We start from the raw sequence: 12403 nt of genomic DNA, 5'->3' as shown, positions 1-12403 counted from the left end.
TATCCCAAACATGTGAAATCTTGATTGGCTTTGCTACTGTGCCAAACGTATTGTAAAGCACATTCTTTCCTCCAGTTCTTCTGAAATGATTAGAGCTGCAAAGGTGTCTTCATCCACGTGCAACCAGCGCGTTTGCATTCGTCCTCGAAGCCTGGACCTCTACCTGGGTCCCTGCTGAAGTAAGCTGCATTACGCTTTTTCATTTTGCGAGAAATGTGATAGCCACCTGTCACAAATGTTCCAAGATACACACATTCTTAAACAACTTCTACACATCTCTTCCCCATCACTACGCCTGCCTCTGTCTCTACACGTAATCATGTACTTCGTCCAGGCCAAGTTGTCAAACCTTTCCTTGCTAATCTTCAGAATGTTGGTGTAGAGTACGACGAAATATTACGATTCATAAACAAGTTTTAGGATTTGCATGTAAAACAATGTTACGGAGAGTAAGGAAGAAAAAGTTAGAATTTCCCGAAATGTTTATTTTAGCATTATGTAATAAATTGATTCTGCCATTATCTGGTCTAGGATCTCTATTCCCAGGCGCCTCAAAATAAAACAAACAAAAAGTAAATAATCAAAACCAAAGTCAATAAAACATTAAGTTTATATTTAATAAACTCCTGGAGGAGTCTGTGAAGGAATCGCCAAAGATATTTCTGAAAGAATTCCTGAAGGGTATTTTACAGCAATCTGCATTTCTGAAAAAGTGGAACAATTTCCAATTAAAAAAGAATGGAACAATTTCTGTTGATATTGTTCCACTTTTTCAGAAAGTTTTTTGTTTAAAACTTGATGTCACTGCAGGTATTTCTTGAAGAATACCACGATAAATTTTGGATGAAATCCGTGGAAAAATTCTTAAATGGATTTTGAAGGAATTTCTAAATGTGTTACATACCAAAGATTTTTTGGAGAAACCTGTTGTCGAATTACTGTAAAACCCTCTGGAAGGATTCTTGGAAGAAATGTCCAGGTGGAGTTTCAGAGGATTTTATAATAAGAGTTCCTGGAGGAATCTCCTCATAAAACTCGTGGACGATTTTCAGTAGCAATCTGCACTGGAGAAATAAAAGTTTGAAACGAATTATTGTAGAAATTTATCGAAAATATTTTAGCTGAAATTTCAGAACGAATGCATGAAAGATTCCATGGGAAAATATCTAGAGGTATGCTTGGAGAAATCAACCCAGGAGGAATTTTAACAAAAAATACGGAAGAATTCGTGAAAGAATTTTGCTATAAGTTTTTACAGGAATCCATGGAGGAATTCTGGCTTGACCTTTTAAAACATCGAAGAATTTCTGGATACATTCCTTCATGAATTTCTAATGAAAATAAATGTCTAATTTTGGAATATCTGGAGAAATTTCTAGGGAAATGATGAAATGTTGGGAAAATGGAAAATTTTCTAAAGGAATTTCCAGAGAAATCTAGAAGAACTTGTGGAGGAATACCTTGAGGATTTTTTGAAGGGGTCTGTAGAGAAGTGACTGAGGAAATCCCTGGAAGATTTGAAGAAATTCCTGGAGGAATCTTCATAAGAATTTTTTTACGAAATACATAGAGGAATTTCCTGAGATTTTTTTTTATTTTCTGAAAAAAACTTCGGAAGAACATCTGAAGGATACTCTGAAGGATTTTCCAGCTTAATATTTTGATGAATTTCTGGAATAATTCCTGGAGGAATTTCCGAAGCAATCTTTGCAAGATTTATAAGAAATTATATCTATATCTTTGGAGCAATTTCTTAAGATATTCAAGGACGAATTTCTGGAGGACTTTTTTTAATTTACTAAAAAATCTTCGAAAACAAATTCTGAAGAAAAGAAAAATCTTCAGGAATTTCTGAAGAATTTTCTGAAATAATATTTTGAAAATCGTCGAAACGATTTCTGTTGGATACTCTCAAGGATTTTCTCAAGGATTTTCTTGAGAATTTTCTGTATTAATATGGACGAGTTCCTGGAAGAATTTCTTAAGGAACTTCTAAATAAATTCTTAAGGAATTTAAGAATTTCTTAAACAGATATTTCTAGAACTATTTTCCAAGCAATTTGTGGCAAATTAAAAAGGCAGTCCATGGAAAACTTTCTGAAAGATTTTTTTTTGAATATTATAATAAACTTGAAGGATTTTGCTCCAGAATTTCTGCAAAAATCCTTGAAAAACAGATTTTTAAACAGAATTTTCTGAAAAATCTCCTGAAGAATTTCTAAAGGATTATCCCAAGGAATTTCTGAATTAATATATTGATGAATTTTTGAATTTTTGAAAGAATTTCTGAAGAAACTATTAAACGAAATTCTGAAGCAATTCTGGCATGATTCATCAGAAATTGTGAAAATATATCTTAAGATTTTTTTTTAAGAAAACCGTTGAGGAATTTCTGTAGGATTTTTTTTTCATTTTCTGAGAAATCTCCGGGAAAATTTTTGAAGGATATTTCAAGGTGTTTTGAAATGAATTCATTAAGAATTTTCTGAATTATTATTTTGAAAATCTCCGGAAGAATTTCCCAAGGATAGTCTTAAGGATTTTCTAAAGTCTAAAGAATTTTTTTCATTCCCAGTTGTGCATTTGGACGAGTCGGACGTGTGCTCCGTATCTCACCACGCAATAGACCTCGTATAAGTGGAGTTTTTTCCCCCGCAAGTGCGGAAGGTTTTTCATATCGTGCGTTTTCCTGCTTGTGCGAAGTGTAGTTTCGCAAGGTGGTATCCAGCGCAACCCGGGGAGCGAGCTGCGAGCAGCATCGTGCACCAAGGTCAAGGAATTATCGCATCCAGAAGTCAAGCATTATCATCGGCCGCTCCGACAAGGAAGATAACGGCGGCGACGGGTGCGAAGGCAGACGCGACGGACAACTACACCATCGAATATCTTCGGTCAGATAAGTATCACTCTTTCGATACAGTCTTTTGTCCGCCCAGTTTGTTTTGATCGCCTTTGCCTATTGTATCGCCAGCTTTTGACATCCATAACAGTGGTTCCCAAACTACTGTATACGGGGGTGTACAAACTGTAAAAAAAAGAACATTTTTTTGTTTTTTTTATAAGTTTTTTATTCTTTTCTTTCCCAATACCGTTTTTTTGCATCCTACAGGGAGTGTCAAAATAAAAATAAGAAGTAAATTCCTATATTATTTTTTTTCTACTTTATTTTTTTTAATAACTTTATTTGTTTGAAGAACCAAATAGTTCTCATCCTAAAGAAGAAATTAAATCTTAAGGTTCTCCTTTCCTCTTTTGCACTTCTGACATACTTTGCATAAATTTGTTTCCACATGGACGATTCGGTTGGAAGCGAAACGCCTCCCAATGATATCATTGCTCGTACGCGGTTTTATCAGCCAGCTTCGCCTGGGCCTTGGGTTGTCTATTTCCGGTGCAAATGTAAACCATTGAATATGCTTACGATTTCTCGAGAGCTGACGCGTAAGTATCCTGGGACTGTTGTTCACCAAGTGAAATCATCCAAGCTGCGTGTTACCGCACCTAGCTATAAAGCAGCAAATGAAATTGGTCAACACGAAGCGTTTACTGTTGAATACGCGGTCTATGTGCCAGCACGAGAGGTGGAGGTGGAGGGAAAGATCCTCGACGAAACGCTGACATGTGAGGACATCAAGACCGGCTTTGGTCGTTTCAAAAATAGGTCAATCCCCGATGTGGCTATCCTAGACTGTAAACGCTTATCTACGGCTTCCATGGAAGGGAATAAAAAGGTGTACTCGCCTTCACCGTTTCTTCGAGTAACTTTTCCAGGCTCCGTCCTCCCGGAATTTGTTGTAATCGATGGTAGTTTTTACCCAGTGCGTCTTTTTAGGCCGAAGATTTTTAATTGTACAAAATGTAAGCAGTTTGGTCACAGTGCTAGCTTTTGCGACAACAAGCTCCGTTGTGGCAAATGCAACCAAGCTCATTTAGAGGACTCTTGCACACAGGAAGCGGAAAAATGTAGCTACTGAAGCGGAGATCCACATGACTTGCGTGAATGCCCGGCTTACAAAAGACGCATTCAAAATGAGAGTCGCTCTATTGTTAGGCGCTCCAAACAGACTTATGCGGAAATTATTAAATCTCAGAACTCGTCCGCTACCATGTCTGAATCAGCAAATCCCTATCAGGCTTGGTCAGGACGATGGCGAAACTGATGAGTGTGGAGCTCTTTCGGAGGTACACGCACCTGGAAAAAGGAACTCGGGATCTTCCCCGGGGTTGCGACGAAAGGTCTTTTTGAAGTCTTCCCTCAAAAGTTTGCCTAATGTCGATTGGCAACAATTTGCAGCAGCGGTATCCTTTGGAGTTATATCATAAAAAATCTGATGCTTTCAAAGCTTTTCGTAGGCATGGTACTTCCGATCTTTATCAAGAGTACGCTAAGCTTGAAAGACAGCTGAAAAATCTACTGAAAGCAAAAAATCGTAGTTATTGGCGACATTTCATTGGGAGTCTCTCAAGAGAAACTTCGATGTCAACGCTTTGGAGAGTGGCTCGTAACATGCGAAACCGCGCATCCTCTAATGAGAGTGACGAATACTCCAATCGCTGGATATTCAACTTCGCAAAAAAGGTCTGCCCAGACTTGGTCTCAGCGGTTCACTCTTGGGAAACTTCCTCAGGAGACGGCTCTCTGGACAGACCATTCTCCATGCTGGAGTTCTCTACTGCTCTTCTTTCATCAGCTCCGGGACGCGATATGATAAAGTTCAATCTTCTGAAGAATCTCCCAGATATCGCAAAAAGACGATTGCTGGACCTGTTCAACTCATTAATGGAGAACAACATCGTTCCGCATGAATGGAGACAGGCCAAAGTCATAGCTATTCAAAAGCCTGGTAAACCAGCGTCTGATCATAGTTCATACCTCCCAATTGCTATGTTATCATGTTTAAGGAAATTGTTAGAAAAAATAATCCTGTCAAGACTCGACCATTTGGTTGAATCGAATAATTTGCTTTCAAATACACAGTTCGGGTTTCGCAAGGGCAAAGGAACAAACGTTTGTCTAGCATTGCTTTCAACAGATATCCAACTGGCCTTTGCGGAAAAGGAGCAACTGGCTTCAGTTTTCTTGGACATTAAGGGCGCCTTTGATTCAGTTTCCATAAGAATATTGTCAGAAAAACTGCACAATAGTGGGCTTCCAGGAATTTTAAATAATTTCTTGTATAATTTGTTGTCAGAAAAAACACATGAGCTTCAATCTCGAACAAATGACAACTTCCAGAATTAGCTACATGGGCCTATCTCAAGGCTCATGTTTAAGTCCCTTGCTTTATAATTTCTATGTGAAAGACATTGACAGTTGTTTGCAGATGATGCTGTGGTGTCTTTAAAATGCCCACATGCAGAAATGTTGCAAAGACCATTGCAAAATCCCCTAAATAATCTGTCCGGTTGGGCAAGAGGTTTGGGGATAGAGTTTGCTCCGCAAAAAACACAATTGATTGTATTTTCTGGAAAGCGGAATCCAGCCCAATTGAAACTTAAGCTTTTGGGAGCGGAAATCGACCAGTCTTTAACTTCGAAATACCTTGGGGTCTGGTTTGATTCAAAAGGCACTTGGGGTATCCAAATTAAGTATTTGGTGCAAAAATGTCAACAAAGGATCAATTTTCTACGCACAATTACCGGAACATGGTGGGGTGCTCACCCGGAAGACCTCATAAAACTTTACAAAACGTCTCTGTTCTCGAGTATGGCTCTTTCTGTTTGCTCTCAGCAGCAAACTGTCGCCTAATTAACCCATTTCCGCCCAGTGATCTATTTATAGATCAGATGCCTCGAACGCCCAGTGATCTATTTATAGATCAGTAACTTTTGCTATAACTGCGGAGAAATGAAGCATTTTGGTAGACTGGTGTCTTCAGCAAAGTTGTTGAGGAGATCAAGGAGTCTCCGATAGCGATTAATTTAGTACGCATTCGCTCCAGTAGGTGGCGCTAGTGATCATGAAACATTGTGCTTTGATAGATGTTTCATCAACAGCCATTGCCAATGTCGTCGCGCTCGTACCTTGAAAACCCAACTACATAGAAAATTTTTGTCTTCAGCAAAGTTGATCAGGACATCAAGAGCTATCCGATTGTGAAGTAGTTGGTTCTAGGTTTATTCGTTAGGTGGCGCTAGTGAGTCCTAAACAAATTAGTCTCTGTGTCTTGAGAATCCGACTAAATAGAATAATTTCGTCTTCGGCAAAGTTGATCAGGACATCAATAGCTATCCGATAATGAACTAGTTGGTTCTGGGTTTATCCGTTAGGTGGCGCCAGTGAGTTCCAAAAAAATTAAACTCTGTATCTCGAGAATCTGACTACATAGAAGAATTCCGTCTTCGGCAAGGTTGATCAGAACATCAATAGCTATCCGCTAGTGAACTAGTAGGTTCTAGGTTTGTCCGTTAGGTGGCGCTTGTGATTCCCAAAGAAATTAAACCTCTGTATCTCGAGAATCCGACTACATAGAAGAATTCCGTCTTCGGCAAGGTTGATCAGGAAATCAAGAGCTATCCGCTAGTGAACTAGTTGGTTCTTGGTTCATTTCTTAGGTGGCGCTAGATAGTCCTAAAAAAACTCTGTATCTCGAGAATCCGACTAAATAGAATAATTTCGTCTTCGGCAAGGTTGATCAGAACATCAATAGCTATCCGATAATGAACTAATTGGTTCTAGGTTAATCCGTTAGGTGGCACTAGTGAGTCCTAAAAAATTTAAACCTCTGTATCTCGAGAATCCGACTACATAGAAGAATTCCGTCTTTGGCAAGGTTGATCAGGACATCGATAGCAATCCGCTAGTGAACTAGCTGGTTCTAGGTTCATTCGTTAGGTAGCACTAGTGAGCCCTAAAAAATTAAACCTCTGTATCTCGAGAATCCGACTACAGAGAAGAATTTCGTCTTCGGCAAGGTTGATCAGGACATCAATAGCTATCCGATAAAGAGCTAGTAGGATCTGAGTTTGTCCGTTAGGTGGTGCTAGTGAGTCCTAAAAAATTTAAACCTCTGTATCTTGAGAATCCGACTACATAGAAGAATTTCAGAATTTCGCCTTCGACAAGATCGATCAGGATATCAAGAGCAAACCAATATTGAGCTATGTAGTTGGTTCTAGGTTTATCCGTTAGGTGGCGCTACTGAGTCATAGAAATTCTTAACATCTGTTTCTTAACAACCAGACAACATAAAAGAATTCCGCCTTCGGCACGGCAAGGTTGATCAGGACATCAATAGCTATCCGCTAGTGAACTAGTTGGTTCTAGGTTTATCCGCTAGGTGGCGTTAGTGAGTCCTAAAAAATTTAAACCTCTGTATCTCGAGAATCCAACTACATAGAAAAAAATCGTCTTCGGCAAGGTTGATCAGGACATCAACAGCTAGCCGATAATGAACTAGTTGATTGTAGGTTTGTCCGCTAGGTGGCGCAAGTGAGCTCTAAAAATTCTGAACTTCCATATCTCGAGAATCAGACTACATAGAAGAATTTCGTCTTCAGCAAAGTTGATCAGGACATCAAGAGCTACCCGATAGCACACTAGTTGGTTCTATGTTTATCCGTAAGGTGGCGTTACTGAACCCTAAAAAAATTAAACCTCTATATCTCGAGAATCAGACTACATACATATATAAGAATTTCGTCTTCAATAAGGTCCATCAAGACATCTTGAGCTATCCGATACTGCCCGGGCAGAAAAGAATTACAAAACAATTGCAAGTTTTACCATTCAAAAAGAATTACTGAATGGCAAAATTCGTCATTGGTTTGTTTGAAATAAGCGACAAAAGGGCAAAAATAATAACTGACATTGTTCGATAAAATAACTAAAGAATGTCAAATTTTGACATTACAATGGCAAACCAAGAACAAAAAAATTAAGATAGAGAATTGCAAAATATACCATTATTGAGCTATTGAAAATAGAACAATATCAAAATTAGTTATTCCCTTGTCATCCAAAAGAAGGGTATATTAAGTTGTTTATTCCAATAACAAAATGAAAACTTATAAATTTTTTGGATGGAAAGTAATTGCAAACAAATATCAAAATTTACCATTAGAATAACCAAAATACAAATTTTGTCATTATGTTGTTCTTGATAAGTGCCAAAACTGCGAGTTCATCAAACTCGCAAAATGTCAACAATATCTCACAAACTGCAAAATTTGTTATGATAGAAAAATAAGACATTCAGTAGTTATTTTTCCAAATTTAAAAATGACAAGCGAATGGAATATTTTGATATGATATCATATTATGCTATTCACATGTTGTTTTAAGCTCTTCACGAAGAACTCATGAATGGCAAAATAAGTTATGACAATAAAATTTGTTATTCTTTTGTTTTTGGTTTGCCTTTCACCTCTACCCGGGTGAACTAGTTGATTCTAGGCTTATCCACTAGGTGGTGCTAGTGAGTCATAGAAATTCTTAACTTTCATTTTTCAACAACCAGACTACATAGAAAATTTTTGTCTTCAGCAGAGTTGATTAGGGCATCAAGAGCTATCTGATAGTAAACTAGGTGATTCTAGGTTTATCCGTTAGGTGGCGTGTAGTGGAATTTTCCACAACATCTTTTTCTGCATCGCAAATTTATTATTTCCCACGAGAAATAATGAATTATGCTTAGCTTAACGACAACATGCCGACTTTTGGTTACCTGACCGGCCGATGTCATCTAACACCCCATGCGCGGGTCGAATTGACCACGCAGCATTAATTCGTGTGAACATGCTTTATTCTTTCCTCAGGTAATGTGTAACTTTTCTAACTAAAAAAAATCATTCATTCAATGTCCAACAAGCAAAGTGTATACATCGTGTCCTGATGACAGACCCGTGCGCCTTCTCCATTAATGTTCGCGAAGTACAGTACATGGCGACCGTGACAGGACACGATGTATACACTTTGAGTACAGTACATGGCTGACCGTTGACCCGCGCCTTCTCCGTGATTAGTGAATTAGTGAAGCATGGTTCAGAAAGACTAAAGTGCAAAAAGGAACTAATAAGCCCCAGCGAATTCGAAAAACGACTTTCGCGGTGAACCTAGGTGTGTATAAACACAACAGTTGGGTGTCGCAAATGTGTTACTGCAGCATGAACAAGTGAAACCTTGGATTCCAGATGATCAGTGATGCTTATATTTTGAGTCGCTGCTACATCGAGTACAGACACAACAATTGAGTGCAGTGGATATGTTACTACAATTTCGTGTGGATCCGATCTCAGCAGTAAAACCGAAGCAGTGTGCAGGGGGCACAAATGGCAACTTGGATGATAGTTGTTTGCAGCTCATGCACCACGGGATGCCGTTCCAGCTGACAGTAAAGCTAAGTACCATTATAAATGAAATAGTTCAAAAATTTAAAAATTGTGCGTTGTGATACCATTCAAGTTTACATTCAGGTAATGGATTTTCCTTTCTAATAATTTGAAAAGCAATCTTCAGTTTCTTATAATTTGAATAATATTATCAATGAATCAGTTCGAAAAGTTAAAAAAAAAACTTCATTCAAACTTGAAAAAATCCATACATAATAAAATTTCGGACAAAACCTTGCAAGCAAAACTTGACATAAGCACTGCGTTGTACAACGAAATAGAAGCATTTTTAAAGGAAAATTGTGCGATTTTGGAGGAAACAGTTTTTACTAATATATGTAAAAACTCGCGTCTCTTTAATTACGAAATACAACAAATTGTTAATCAAAAAATTGCTGAAAACAAAATACAAAATAATTTAAATTCGTCCAGTAGACACAGTTTGAAACGCGTTGCTAAGACTACGGTATTGTGTTCGCAGTTGCTGTTAGGCACAAGAAGAAAGAATCTAGGGTAGCGAACCACTTGAGCAGCGGCCGGTATTTTGGGCACTCTTCGCTATAACTCAGTCAATTTCAAACCAATTGACATGTTATTTTGTACACGGCAAGATATTATACGTATCTCAGCGCGTTCCAAAAATTGTGTCAATTGGTCCAGCATTGGCTGAGTTATAGCAGAAAAGTGCCCAAAATAGGACCCCTGCCGAAATGGTTCCACTTCCCTACACAAATCCCCTCATCATCATTCTAAACATAAGAAACGTTCAAATTCTACACAGCCTTTGACCATCGCTCCAAACACAGCAATGGCCTTCAATATTGCTACTGCTGCGCAGCTAGCGCAGTTGATTCCAGCATTCGACGGTAAGCCGTCAGGATCAAAATCATTTATAGATGCGGTGGAATTAACTAAAACGATAGTGGCAGAGGCAAACCACGCGAGTGCAATACAATTGGTACTTACGAAATTGACAGGAAGAGCAAGAGATTTATTCTCTGTAGCTCCTGCAACTTTAGATGAAATTATCCAGAAAATTAAGGATAATTGTAGCGAAACCGGATCATGCGATTTAGCCGCAGCCAATTTGAAAAATTTGAAATTAAAGAAAACTGATGATATGGTAAATTTTTCAAAAGATGTCGAAAATCTTTGTGAAAACCTTGCTCAAGCGTACATTCGAGAGCAAGTTCCAGGAGATGTAGCTAAGAAATTGGCCCAAAAGCAAGCGATACAGACGCTAATTTCAAATTCACACAATTCTGAAACTAAAATAATGTTAAAAGTTGGCAAATTTACCACGGTACAAGAAGCCCTGAATGTTATGGTGGAAAATGAGCCGAGTGCTAGCCAACCAACACAAATGTTTGTCGCAAATAAGGCGAAACCAAATGACAGAAACAACAGTTACAATCGTTCGAACAATTTTTCTCGTTCTAACAATAATGGATTCCAAGCCAGAGGTCGTTATAATAACGGAAGGTATCCTAGCAATAATTATTGGCAAGCACGAGGAAATTCATTCAGACCTCCGAACAATTACAATCAAAGAGGACGAGGAGGATATCCCCCTCGTGGCAGAAATATTCATGTGTACTACCAACAGCAACAGCCTCCAGTAGGCGCAACACAACAAAACGCGCCACCTATTCCAGCTCCACAGATTCAAGGTCACAATAATGTACAACATTTTTTAGGACAACCGTTCGGGGAGCGTACGCAATAAGTGTATCAGCTTCTAACTTTGTATGCTTGATGATTGAAGCATCTGGTACACAGTGCTCGTTAATGGTGGATCTGAAATTTCAGTCATCAAAGCACATAAAATTAAACCATCCCAAATTTATTTCCCAAATAATAAATGTGAAATAACAGGAATTGGAAGTGGAAAAATATCTACTTTAGGTGATACTATTACAAATGTAGTAATAGATGATACGCCACTACCACAAAATTTCCAAATTGTGGAGGACAGCTTTCCAATTCCCACAGACGGGATTTTGGGAAGAGATTTTTTCTGTAAATATAGGTGTAACATAGATTACGATTCCTTTTTATTGTCTGTTAAAATAAATAATAATGTTATTCAAGTACCAATCACCAATGAATTGGAAGGTAATTTTATAATTCCACCTCGATGTGAGGTGATAAGACGAATCAATGTACACAATATTGTAGACAACGTTACCATTGCAGAAGAAATATAGCCAGGTGTGTTTTGTGCAAATGGTATTATAAGTAATAAAAATGCTTATATGAAAATTATTAATACTACTAATGAAACGAAAAAGGTATGTTCTAAGTTTGTACCAAAAATGGTTCCTTTAAATGAATATAAAATAAATTCATTAGAAAAACCATGGAATAAAGTTAAAGAACGTAGCAAGCTAGTATTGAAGGAATTAAATATGGATCCGAAGATTGATCCAAAAATTAAAGAAAAACTTGAACGACTGTGTGAGGAGTTCAACGATATTTTCGCACTTAAAAATGATGTTTTATCCGTGAACAATTTCTATAAACAAGAAATATGCCTCAACGATTCACGACCAGTATATATAAAAAATTATCGGACCCCTGAGTCTCAAAAAGAAGAAATAGATAACCAAATAAACAAAATGCTAAACGATGGTATAATTCAACCTTCTACTTCGCCCTACAACAACCCTATATTATTAGTGCCCAAAAAATCAGAAACTGATAAAAAATGGCGGTTGGTTATAGATTTTCGCCAACTAAATAAAAACATTTCCCCAGATAAATTCCCATTACCTAGAATCGATGAGATTCTCGACCAGTTGGGACGAGCAAAATATTTTTCAACGCTCGACCTAATGTCCGGATTTCATCAGATTCCGCTGACAGATGCAAGCAAAAAATTTACTGCTTTTTCTTCAAGTAAAGGACACTTTGAGTTTAATAGATTACCGTTTGGATTGAATATCAGTCCAAACAGTTTTCAGAGGATGATGTCGATCGCTCTATGCGGACTTCCTCCTCAATGTGCGTTTTTATATATCGATGATATCATCGTCATCGGTTGTTCGATAAATCATCATTTATCTAATCTCCG

The 12403-nt window shown here is 37.8% G+C and overlaps 2 protein-coding genes across 2 annotated transcripts in view; one reads left to right on the top strand and one right to left on the bottom strand.

Moving 5' to 3' along the window:
* LOC109432373 (uncharacterized) overlaps nt 1–12403 on the top strand; it is a 495279-nt gene that overhangs the window by 10473 nt on the left and 472403 nt on the right. The window lies entirely within an intron of this gene.
* Nucleotides 1–12403, bottom strand: part of LOC109409768 (protein henna) — a 93575-nt gene that overhangs the window by 45912 nt on the left and 35260 nt on the right. The window lies entirely within an intron of this gene.

This window comes from Aedes albopictus, chromosome 2, assembly GCF_035046485.1.
Source record: "Aedes albopictus strain Foshan chromosome 2, AalbF5, whole genome shotgun sequence".
In the NCBI taxonomy this organism is placed as follows: Eukaryota; Metazoa; Arthropoda; class Insecta; order Diptera; family Culicidae; genus Aedes; species Aedes albopictus.
Note: the sequence above shows the minus strand (reverse complement) of the source record. Positions and strands in the feature narration are given on the sequence as shown.